The following is a 13,122-nucleotide window of genomic DNA, read 5'->3' as shown; positions in this document are numbered from 1 at the left end:
ATGGGTGTAAAATCAGTGTTCTTGAATGGAGTGTTGAAAGAGAAAGTGTAAGTTAGGCAACCTCCTGGTTATGAGGTAGAAGGCCAAGAAGACAAAGTGTATCAGTTGAAGAAAGCTCTTTATGGGATTAAGCAAGCATCACACACATGGTATAGCAAGATAGATGCCTACTTGTTGGATAATGGTTCCAACAAATGTGACAGTGAACCTAATCTCTACATGAAAGAGAGCGATGGTAAGATTCTTATTGTTGTCTTATATGTAGATGATTTGATTTTATAGGTAGTGATGATTTCCTCATCATTGATTTCAAACAAGTCATGAAGAGTGAATTTGAAATGACTAACTTAGGACTATTAAGATATTTTTTGGGCATAAAAGTGAAGCAAACAGAAAATTGAATTTTGTTCTCTTAAGAAAAGTATGTGGTACACATTTCGGACAGGTTTAAAATGCAGAACAATGAGTTTGCACCAACTCCAACTGTCATGGGGTTGAAGTTGAGCAAAGAATATTGCAGCAACAATGTCATTCCACATTATACAAAAGCATAATAAGCAGCTTGATGTATTTGACTACCACTAGGCTGGATATAATGTATGCAGTAAGTTTGGTGTCAAGGTTCATGGAGACACCCAAGGAGACACATTGGCAAGCAACAAAAAGGATTTTAAGGTATGTCAATGGGACAAAACAATATGGCATTTTGTACACAACAAAAGTGATTTCAGGCTGGTTCATTACACTGACAGTGAATGCGTTGGAAGTGTTGATGATAGAAAGAGCACGTTAGGATATGTTTTCCATTTGGGGTCTAGAGCCATTTCATGGGCCTCCAAGAAATAGCCAATATTGTCACTGCCAACAGCAGAAGCTGAATATGTCATAGCAACAACAACATTGTGTCTAGCAGTTTGGATTAGAAGGATGTTGAGGGATCTTCGTCATGACCAAGAGGGAATGACAACTATTTTCTGTGACAACACCTTAGCAATTTCATTGTCAAATAATTTTGTCTTTCACAAGAGGACCAAGAATATTGATGCTAAATATCATTTTATTAGAGAGTTGATTAACAATGATGAACCTTTGTTGCAAAACTACAAGTCACAGGAACAATTTGCTAATATCTTCACAAATCCATTGGCACGTGAAAGTTTTGTTTAAATCTTAGAATCTATTTGGGAATTGTCAATGGCAGAAATTGTGATTAAAGGGGAGTGTTGGAAATATTAATTCCAACCACCGCGTTAAAAACCCTCACAACAGCCATACTTGTTAGGAGTATTTTTGCAGGTTACGTCTTTGTTTGAAGATGGAAGGATTGAAGCCAGAACAGAAGTAATGCACGAACCATTCCACAACACATCACAGGTGTTAGGGAATTTAATGAAGTTTAGTAAATGCGTGCAAGAATTTACTGCGTGACTATTTCCCATACTCCACAAACACATGTGCAATTACTGTCCACACTCAACAACAATAGTGTATTACTTATTTTCTCTGTCATGTATTAATGTGAAATTGTATGTTGAGATAAATATGGAGGTAAAAGTCATTTTGCAAGTGAGAGAGAAAGAGAGCGAGAGTCTGTGAGGTAGTGAAGAGAAAATCGTGGAGAAAATTTTGGTGGGCGCGTGAAAACAATAGTTACTGTGTTTTATTGTGTGTTACTCTGCAACCCCTGGTGAAGTGTAAATCAATGTAAACCTTGTTTTTACCTGGTGAATGAGTTGTAGTCTCATATGAATGTATTTTCATAAATTATAATTTAATCCTAAGTTTTATTGTGTTGCTCCCCTCTACCTCTCTCCATAAATTCCTTTTCTAACACAAATTGCATTTGACGATTGTATGGATGAACAAACATGTGTCCTATTTAGTATTTCCATGTGGCACATCCACCATGTAAGATTCGATCACAATGGTCTCGGGTTTCCCATATATTGACCTCTCATGCAGAGTGGTAAGGGATCGATAATTACTGAGCCTGTGATCACCTCCCACGATGCTGAATCTAGGAATGTGTCTCTCGCCATCTAGAATGTCAAGTCGCTCAGTGTTGGTGGAAACAACAATACCTGACATGACTTGAACATTTCTCAAGATGTTGACCTTGAGATCCCCACACCTAGAGAGATTTCGGACAAAGTGCTTACAAATTTGAGGCTCTTCGTATCTTCGAACCAGAGTCTCGACAATGTTTACAGGTGCCTCCATTCATTGTACCACCATAAATGAGAACCTTTAGGACAACCACTAACATATCACGTTGTTGGTGTCCAAAAATTTGTATTGCATGAACACTTTACTATGCCACTTAAGTGAATCTAATCGAATAGACATGCAAAACAACTTGTATTACACTAATCCTTTGATGCTCTAGTTAAGTGAATTGAACACAACAAGCTGACAAAATCCTCCCCCCCAATGCAATTTTATTTTTAAAAATAGCATGAAAAACTTTTTCCCCTTCTGCTCTATGCTCCCAAGCGGAAGAGTCGTCTAGATGAGACTAAGATGAAGCATATTCGGCCCAGATTAACCCCACTCATCCATTTAAAATTAAATTAAAAATTCAACTCCAGCTCATCCACCTCAGGTTGAAATAGAGATCTTCAACAAATACAACATCAACATGTGTAGTTTTCCTCCCTAGACCTATGGAAAATGAAGAATGGGCACCTTGAGGCACAAAGGTATGACCATTGAAGGCTTGTAGAGTATTACATGACTTAATAAGTGTTGGATAAAGCAACATCTATCCAAAATGATGCAAACATAACACATGTAAAAGGCCCCTCATCCACGAGCATGTGGAATATATCAAATATGAAAACATGTATTGATATCTAGAGAGTGAAATGATGAGTGAGTCTAAAATGAGGTGAATTAATTTCAAATATGATCGAACAAAACCTAGTGGGGTCAACCCTCTCATTGCAGTCAATACAACATTGCATTGTGTAGGGAAGCTTTGTAGGTTCTAACCCTGTACATAAACCTGCATACGAATTCTAAAAAAATAAAATAAACAATGGCGAGACCATAAAACATAAAAAATATATACACAAATATTTTCCCCTAGATCACAAAATCGGTACTACCAAATTGAATTTTCATTATATTCCTCTCAATGTTACAACACATATATATACATGTCGAAGCATTCATAAACCCCAATCCATTAACCCTGGATTAGAACATAATCATATCTCCCTTGACTGGATCTACAAGATACCATGGATAGAAAACAATCATGCCCAAAACCATGTGTAAAACCCATGCAAAAAACTATAGGTAGGTCTACCCACCTAATATAGTGTAGGGCTAGTTGTGAAAGGAATATAACACACACCCAACAAGCCTTCAAAAACCTCGAAAGTAGACATGGCACAAGGTGATTGGAATAAACCTTTAATAATAATATAGTGTTAAATAACATGTGCATTAGGTTTTTGTATCGAATTATGGGGAACATTGTTAGGTGGGTGATATGTTGGCTCCAAATGTATATCTAGCATGAGAGGTCTAGTGGGAATAATAGGGACAACATTTTACTTAGAAGTGTAACTTGAATAATGAGCATTAAAATATTTGATCTCGTAGACAATTTAACTTACTCATTACTAACACAGACAATTGCATAGCGTGTAAGAAGATTGTGTCACCCCCCATTTCACCCAGGTGGAGGTGGGGAGCTTGCACAATCATTTTCTATTGTGGTTGGGAAGGGAATAGATGAGTCAAAATGGTTGCCTACTCGGTGGGTGTTGGCGATTCAAAACGGTAATGGAATTCATCCATGTGCGAGCAGTCATGAGTTAGATGATCTCCATGAAAAATATTACAAGGAAATTCAACCTTACAACATTTCTCATTTGTGCCCCCGCCCTTATTAGGTTTATTTTGAGGAGACTCAACAATTTTAGGGTTATTATTTTGATTATTATCTTTATTTTTAACTATAGGTTGCTAAGGATTTTTAGGTGTTGTGGAGTTCAATGTGAGAGGCTCAGTGGTCTACATAGAAGAGTTTGATTATTGTGAACCATATGCACTTGTTAGGGCTTGATATGTAGTAATGAATTTCCTTAGATGAGATGCTAACAGGATCATAGTATTAGAAAAAATGGAACTCATGACATCGTTAGAGTGCAGTTATGACCTGGGTCATTGAGAATAAGGTGAAGGTTGAGGGGCATTAGGAACAACATCATACAAAGTGCATGACTAAGAAAAAATAATGTCAATATGTTGAGCATGTAAACTAGCCCATTTCCCAATAGGCGCCCTATCCATAGTGGAATCTTGGGTTATAAGTAGAAATAAGGATCAAGTAAACTAGCATTTAAGCACCTCATCATGGATTTTGGTTCTTTCTAACCTCTTGTGTATCATATATTCATGAATATGATCAAATATGTGAGTAGAGTTATCTTTCTTGAAGGTAGACAAAAGGTTTCTCATAAGATCATGTCATGAAGGTAATTGAACGTGATTCAAAAAGGTATGGGGCAAGGAATCATAGCCACTATAAGATGCCCTATTGATTTTGACGTACCATTTTGTGGCATAACCAGTCATGGTTATTTGCAAAGTCCATAACGTCACATAATCATCTACCAAAGAATTATAATAACACTAGAGATGGTAAGTCATAATTTGCATGGATTCCTTTTCTCACATCTCCCCTTCAACTCGGAAATATCATAAGGAAGTTTGCTAGGAATTGATGGCTACCAAGGGATCATGGCATATGGGGGAATCCTTAAGTTTATCCAAGTATAGATAGTCAAGAGAGGCCGTAAATGGAAGATGGTGTTGGTTAAATGGATCAACAGGGAATCAACGATCCCATAACAAACCTTATGGTCTCCTTGTATCATAGTTAGTGGTAGATTAATTTGGACTAAGGTTGTAGTTCATCCCAAAAAAATTGATTTCCTAGGCTAATAGATGTGGAGAAATCCATACTTCTCCCTTGAGGAAATACCCCCAAAGAAAAAAGGTCTCCCAAAAGCATAATTTCTTAGGGGATTGTACCTAACACCATAAGAAGGACCTCTCTATGGAAAAGTACCATTGTATGCATAAGAGATTGTCAGCATAGTGGCACTAGTAGGGTTAATTCCCCTAGGTAAACTAAACCCTCCAAAGGAAAAATATCCTTTAGAGAAGGGTCTCTTGCTTCACATAGACATATCCTAAGTTTGATATATATTTCGAAAAATATTATTGCACCTAGCTTGGCTATAAGAAAATGAATATCCCCTTTGCATTTTTTACGAAGTATAAATGCCTATGATAAATGATGTAAATGTAGGTATAGATGAGCTAGGAGTAAATATCTGAGCTACTTCTAGTTTAATGCGATTTCTCCCCATTAAAAACACAAAGGTGGATTAAGGTATAGAAAAATCAAAATTTAGAAAACTTGTAGAGGTCACAGACATAACTGGTGGAATGCCCGATGAAGAGGTTAGAGGTGTTGTAGGTGGAATGGATCTTGTCACACTAAGCGATGGTAATGATGACATGACATAAAATACTACTAATGTGAATGGTAATGAGGAATCCATATTACCCTTAGTGGAAGTACGACTCTCGCTAGACATATGATGAGAGAACAAAGAAAACTGTTCATGTCCATAAGTTCTCAATTGCACTAAAATACGGCCAAAAGGGTGAGTTAAAGGTGGTTTGGTGTGTGGTAATGTAATTTTTTTAATCATTTCAACAATAAAAAGTCTTCCCCTCGATGACAACGGCTATCCCCTTCAACTCGTATATGGTATAAGGACCCCATTGTTAGAGTTATCCTACATATCCTAGGTGGTGGACCTTCCTCTTTAGGACAAAGTTTTTACAAGTTTGTGAGAATTTCGAATACTTTGCTAAATCCATGGTGAATATGTTTTATTAACAAATTAAATTAATTAAGAAACTCGTATGACCAAGTAGACTTAAACCAAACAACACTCGCTAGCAAATCGAGGGAGTCAAGAACACACAAACTAAGAGAGAAAAAGGGATCCTCCCACTACCAGAGGTTGGTTGATCAGGAGAAAGTCAACAATGATGATGTGGTTGGGGCAGTTACAATAACCCACCAAAATTTTCTACTTCTTCAAATTTTGGAGCCCCATTAATCTCTCAAAGGAACAATATTATAGAATATTTCCAAGTGTTTTACACATCATAGGTCTTATGCTGGAATAAGGAATTGCTTGGGGGGGGGATGGGTGAATCAGTGATAGTGAGGTTCTTAAAAATTTAAGTCTTTAATTCTTTTCACTATTGTCAATTACTTGTCAAAGCATTCATACACCATAAAAATGAACATCAAGATAAGGCATTCACATGTAGATACGATCCATCATGTAGCATATACATAGTGACACATATATTTTTACGTGGAAACCCAAAGGGATAAAACCATCGATCTATTTGTTGTTATGATGTAAACTAAGCACCTAATTAATAACAACAACTTGTTTTTGAACACCCACTAACAGGGTGCACCAAACCCCTTAAGATAGAAAGAAATTAATTTCCAAGAGGCGCCAACCTCTTATGAATGCAGCCAACTACCTATTCTAGCCATTGTTCTACTTTTATTATAATGTTCAAACTGAAAACAAAGGCAAATGCATATATATAAAAATACAAACCGGGTCTTCTCTAGTACCAATTCCTTTTTGTCATCTGCCCCATTCTCCTTCGAACTGTGCTCTCTGCTACTCAAATAACTCAGGTATCATCCCTGTTATACACTGTCTCTCAATGACACTTAGCTCAGTCACGTACTCATGGCACTACACACTGTAACACTCAACAATTTTTCATCCGCCCACAATTTCACAACTCCAATCTTGGGTTTTGTTTCACTAAAACACAATGATGGATATTGTCTTTGTCAAACTCCACTCTTCAATTCACAATGTTAGAGTGTACTCCTATATGGCTCTCCATCCTATTGTTCCATTAAATTACAAGGACACTACAACTAAATTAAGAACTGAGAATGAGCCCTGGAGCATTTTCTTCACTCAACAATTGTCGCTGCATTACAATTACTATGAAGAATTACCACTTGAATGTCTCCCACATAGAGAATAAATTCCCAATCAAATTGAACCATCCAACGAGGCTCTTTCATGTTTTTGTAACTTATTTCTCAATCATGGCAATTTATTTAATGCAGAGTATGGAATTCTGAGTGATTCCCTATGTTGAGAGTCAAATCGTGCACTCCAGAGAGGTGTTCCATGCTTACGAATTGATCCTAGTGAACAAATCGTACCTTGGTCATGACTTTCTTGCTTCAAGTCAATATCTTATATGCCCATGCATAGTTTTCATTTAATTCTTCATGTTATGAAATAAAGATTGGAGAGAGATTGTTTTCATTTGAACTAGGCCCATTAAATTTATTATGGAAGCTGAGGTAGTTGTTTCCTTTCTCTATTCTCTCCAATCACCATTAATACTAGCACCAAATTTGATCCTCTACCACCATTGTTGAAGCCATTAATATCATAGGAAGACCATGTGAAACTAATTCCTATAAAACCTTTCAATTTTAGTCAGCAGGTCCTGAGGCGACCTCATATTCCTACTTTTGCGCCTATATTTGGCTCAACACCTGACTTTCTCGTAGGACCAAATAGGGTCCTCTTCCACTTTTTTGGCCCATTCTATTATCTCAATGCCAAAGGTTAAACATATGGGAGAAACTTAACAAAAAAACATCCTAGCATAGACTTCGAGGTTCTTCCACATCATCTTATGTCATGTTATCATCATCTAGGCAATGTGGCACCTTCTACATGGTGACATGTTTTGTCTGGATTTGTCCCATTAAGCTACCCAAAAATGTCGAAAATGTTTTCCATGTGTCCTTGGTACTATAATGTCATGTTGGCATCATCTCCCACGTAGATGCTAAAAATTTATCATGAGCCAATCACACTCTTCAATCTGTTTTCTTGTACCAGGTCGCACGTAGGTTGGGGGTTAGGAGGTGTGGGTTTCATTCTTCCTCCTAAGCTTTAATGCATGACCAGAATTCTACCTGGTCCCAACTAGACCCGTCTCCCAACTAACCCTCTTTCTAACTCTGTTACTCAGCCTGACCTCTGACTAGGTCCAACTCACCTAAGTCTGACATTAGTTCAAAATATGCCCAAGTCCTATGAAAATGATCTCTTCTATCTAAAAAATTCAACTCATTGTATCTCCTGATCCAGAAGGACTGTTCGATACTTCAACATACCATTGGAAAGCTCATCCATAACATTATCTAACTATGCCACCTTTGGGAGAAAATATGTTGATCTCTTGAGATATAATATCCTCCAAACTTTGGGATTCCCAACCATCATAGCCATTCTAACAATGTTAAAAAAGTGCATGTAAAAGTATATAAGACCACATTTGATGAGACATGTTTTCCAAGTTGAATCATGGTCAAGTCATCCTAGTGGGTATTTGTTATGGTTATTATGGCTAAAGGAAATTGACAAAGGAAAGGGTAAAGACTTTGGAAAGGAAAAATGGCATTTTTGGCACATTTATTTATGAAAATAATGGAAATTAGGAGAAAAGGAAGGTGAAAGGTCACATGTTGCATGTGAGGAGGAAATTGAAGGAAAATAATGGAAATTGAAGAAAATAGAGGCCTCATTGATAAAAAGGCTTCCGAGGATTATTGGGAAAGATTTTGCTCAGTTTTGGAGCTCTCTCATTATTCTCTCTCTCTCTCATACTCTTGGACACTTAGAGTTTTCTTGGAGCACTCTTGGAGGAGTGTGGCATACTTGGATGGAGTAGGCAAGGAAGAGCAAGATCAAGTAGCCACAACATGATTCTTTGTAGGTATCGGTTTTCATGTGTGTTTTCCTTACTAAATTTCGCATGCATGGTGTTTCATGTGGTTCTTTTATGTCATGGCATGGGAGTTTCTAGGTGTGATAGTGTTTTCAACCTAGCCTTTCCATTTCCAAATAGCTTTGATGAGGTGGGTTTTCATACTTCGATTGAGGTTGATTGATGGATGGATTCGAAGATGAGCAAGGTGGATCACTAAAATGACAAACACATGGCCTATTGGTCCTTGAGCTAGACTGTGGATCGGGGTAAAGCCACTAGCCTAGTAACCCCTGAGCTAGACTATGGGTTGTGGTAGAGCCAGGATTGTGTGCCTCGGTGGGCCTAGGAACCATTATCGATGAATAGCGGGATATATGGTAAATCCAAGAGGTGGAGTGCTCTCCATTAGACCTAGCAGTCCCGAGATGGGATGTACAATAAAGCCTAGAGATTGGATCTCGGTGTAGGGCCTACTGATCCCTGAATCAGAGTGTGGATTACGGTAAAGCCTAAGAGACTAGGAGTCACTAAAATTGCTCACAGTTTAGGTCGTGATCTATGATATAGTCCATGTTTTTTTGGCTCTTTTTGGTTGGTTGTGAGTCCCACATTCATGTTATGAATATGGTACGGGGGTGATTAGCTGAAGGGGTATTTGGCTCTTCCAATATATGGTCTGGTGGAACGTGGTAGTCCCATCCTCGATTGGTTTCTACATTCATTAAAGAGAAATTCATTCCCTTGGTTTCTATGTGTAAATGTATTGGTTCATATGCGGATTCTATGGCCAATGTATTCATGGTATTTCCATTATTATGTTGTTGGTTATTGGCATGTATTGTGATAGTGATGATGTATGGATCTCCTCATGTTTCTATTTGCAAACGAATAAACAATGTATTTATGACCTAATAGATGATAATGTAACAAATTATATAAGGGAAAAATACTTCTTAGTGATTCTCAGATAAGTATGAGACCCCTATGCTCAAATATGTTGTTTACACTTGTAGATTGCATTGATGCGAAGTGTTTGCTAGAATGTCAGTCCTGGTTGGGGATGGTCAGGCCTAGTCCTCGAGTTAATTTTTGGTTTATTAGTCTTGTCATCATGTGTTAAATGGATTTCGGAAGTTACAGCAAGTTCTAGGAAGTGGCCAAAATTTTGGGCTTGAAAAGTGCCTTAAATCGTGTGGACTCTCGCACAGGTCTGCTAGAAATAGTCCCTGGATGTAGGAATACAGGCTTGTGGGACCAGCCATAGCTCTCTAGATGTTGGCATGCCCATAACATGGGAGCTTCTAGACATTTAATAACTTAAAACCTCGGGGGTACCCAGGGTCATGATACTTGTGTGGTTGGGATGGCTCCTTAAGGTCACCCAAGGTCAGAAATTGACAAATTTTATATGGTTTCAACACTTCTCGACGCCATGAACACAATGCATCAAAGTTTTGTATTTTTTAGCCATTTTTCAATATGGAGGTATAAGACTCCTTTTTTAACTGATGCTTGTACTCTTCCTTTTCATGCCACTTAATGAATGAAGGCCTCCCCATTGATCGAGCAAGGCCCGGAGACGTAGTTCAAGATGGATGAATCTATTATCAAGTCTTGTTGTTGTCTTTCATTCTTTATGTGTTTCTCCTCTTGTCTCATGTGCACATTAAGTTTTCTCTGTTAAGCTACAATTTATGCATGTAATTCTTTAACACATCTATAAGCAAAATATATTGCATCAAGTGGTATTAGAGCAAGTCTTTTTAGATGTGAATTGCATGTTTTTATGCTAACAAGAAACAGGCTCCGAAGTGGCAAAGGGAAACTAAAGTATTTCGATCCCGAAGCGGGGCATGCACATCAAAGGAGAAACATGATAGATGAAGCGGCTTGCCATGAAGAGGAGCGCAATTTCTGCAAAACCTTCTATACAATGGCAGAGAATGTTGGTCAGTTACATTCAAGGTTGGAGAAAGCAAAAGAGATAAATCCAAAAGAACAAGGTTCAGTGCATGGAAATGGTGGAGAAGAACCCCCTCCTTCTCCTTCCATGAGTGAAAGTTATTCTTCCTCTCATCACCGTCATCATAGAAATTCAAGGGATGCATCTAAGAAACCTTTATTTAAATTAGATGTCAAATTTGATCTTCCCATGTTTAACTGTGAAAGTAATGAAGAAAAGCTTAATAGCTAGATTAGGCAGATTGAAATCTACTACAGGATTCAACAAATCGATGAGGACGAGGCAAATATTTTGCTGGCCTCTCTTTGGTTGAGTAGCACCGCTCTCATTTAGTGGGAGAGAAAATTATGAAGCAGTAAGAGTGTGGGTAATCTTCTTTCCTCATGGCCTAGTTTCATTTATGCATTAAAGGAAAAATTCTATCCCTTGGGTTATAAACAAAAAGCTTTAATGGATTGGCAATACTTAAGGCAAGGCAGAGGTCAAGATGTTCAAAGCTTTACAGAGGAATTTAGAACACAAGCACTTAATTTGGACATTGCACTTGACTCACCTGAAGTAGTAACTAAGTATATTGGATCATTACATAGTTACCTTAGACATTCATTATTATTATTTGAACCAACTACTATTGACTCTGCCAGTGTGAAGGCAATCCATCTTGAGAACAGGGGCAAAAACGAAAGAGATGATCATTTCAAGAAACCACCTTTGAAACCTCCAAATGGCAAACCCAAAGTGAAAGGAAAAGGAAAGGAGAAGAGGACAACATCAACCAAGAAAGATGAAGGAGAAATACCTCATTTCAATCACTACAAAAAGGAAGGTCATGACGATGATCATTGTTGGAAATAGTACCTGGAAGAGATACCAAAGAAGTATGGAGGAAAAGGCAAGTAGAAGACAGTGGAACCTTTGCAGCAAGACCTTGGATCCGATTCAGGAGATGAAGCATTGATCACAGTAGCAGGAACAAAAGGTGCTCTTACACCTCATGTTAATTCTGAATCACATGAAGGCACTAGTTCAATAGATGAGTCTCTTCCTAATGAAATGAAAGAGAATTGAACTATTTCATATTAGAGTTATCATAAATCATACAAAAGTGGAAACTCTATTTGATACCAGATCCCAAGCAAACCTAATTTCAGAGTCCTTGGTAAAGAAGCTAGGCTTGGAATCCAAACCACATACAAAACCTTACCCACTTGGGTGGATACATGATAAAGAAAAATTGAATGTAACTAAGGAGTGTAAGGTTAAATTTGTGATCGCTTCTAAGTTAGTGGATGAGGTAAAATGTGATGTGATACCATTGGAAATTTGTGGCATGGTGTTAGGGAGTCCATATCTATATGATAGAAAGGAAATCTTCTGCTGTCATGAAAACAAATACCAAATCACAAAAGATGGGGTAGAATATATTTTAAGGGCTTATCAAACTAAAATCAATGCTAGCCTTGTAAGTGCAAGACAAATGAAGAGGTTGGTGAATTCCAGTAAGGGTTGCATGCTTATGATTGTAAGGGGAAAAGATGTAGAATTATTCGATGCTTTCCAAGGTTGTGATCATGTGCATAAAAAGGAATTATGTAAATTAATTTCTAACTATGATGAGATGTTTCAGGAACCAAGGGGATTACCTCTGAAGAGGGAAATCCAACATGAGATCCATTTGTAGCTTGATGCTCCTTTACCGAATATTGGCATGTACAAGATGTCAAGCATTGAGATGGAGGAGATCAAAAAGCAGGTGCAGGAACTATTGAACCAAGGGGTCATCAGACCGAGCACTTCTCCATGCAGCTCACCAATTGTCTTAGTGCCAAATAAAGATGACACATGGACGATGTGTGTGTATTATCATGCACTAAGCAAAATCATGGTGAAAAATCATTACCCTCTTCCCCGCATTGATGACTTATTAGATGAGTTAAAGAATGTTATCTATTGCACCAAATTGTATTTGCGTAGTGCTTATCACCAGGTCCGAATTACAAAACAGGATGTGTGGAAAACAAGACAAAACAGGGGTTGTTCGAATGGATGGTGATGCCATTCGGACTTTGCAATGCTCCAACCACTTTCATGAGGGTCATGAATGATCTCTTCAGGCCTTTCATTGATGAATTTGTTCTTGTATATCTAGATGATATCCTTATTTTTAGTAAAAGTTGGAATGAACATGTATGTCATGTGAAGAAAGTGCTTGATGTATTGAAAAACGAAAAACTCTATGTAAAATTGTCAAAGTGTGAGTTTGGGAAAACCACTTTCGTTTACCT

This window comes from Pinus tabuliformis, chromosome Q (assembly GCF_031772625.1).
Source record: "Pinus tabuliformis cultivar Carrire ecotype Pingquan chromosome Q, CPIR1, whole genome shotgun sequence".
NCBI lineage: Eukaryota > Viridiplantae > Streptophyta > Pinopsida > Pinales > Pinaceae > Pinus > Pinus tabuliformis.
This window is presented reverse-complemented; position numbering follows the sequence as displayed.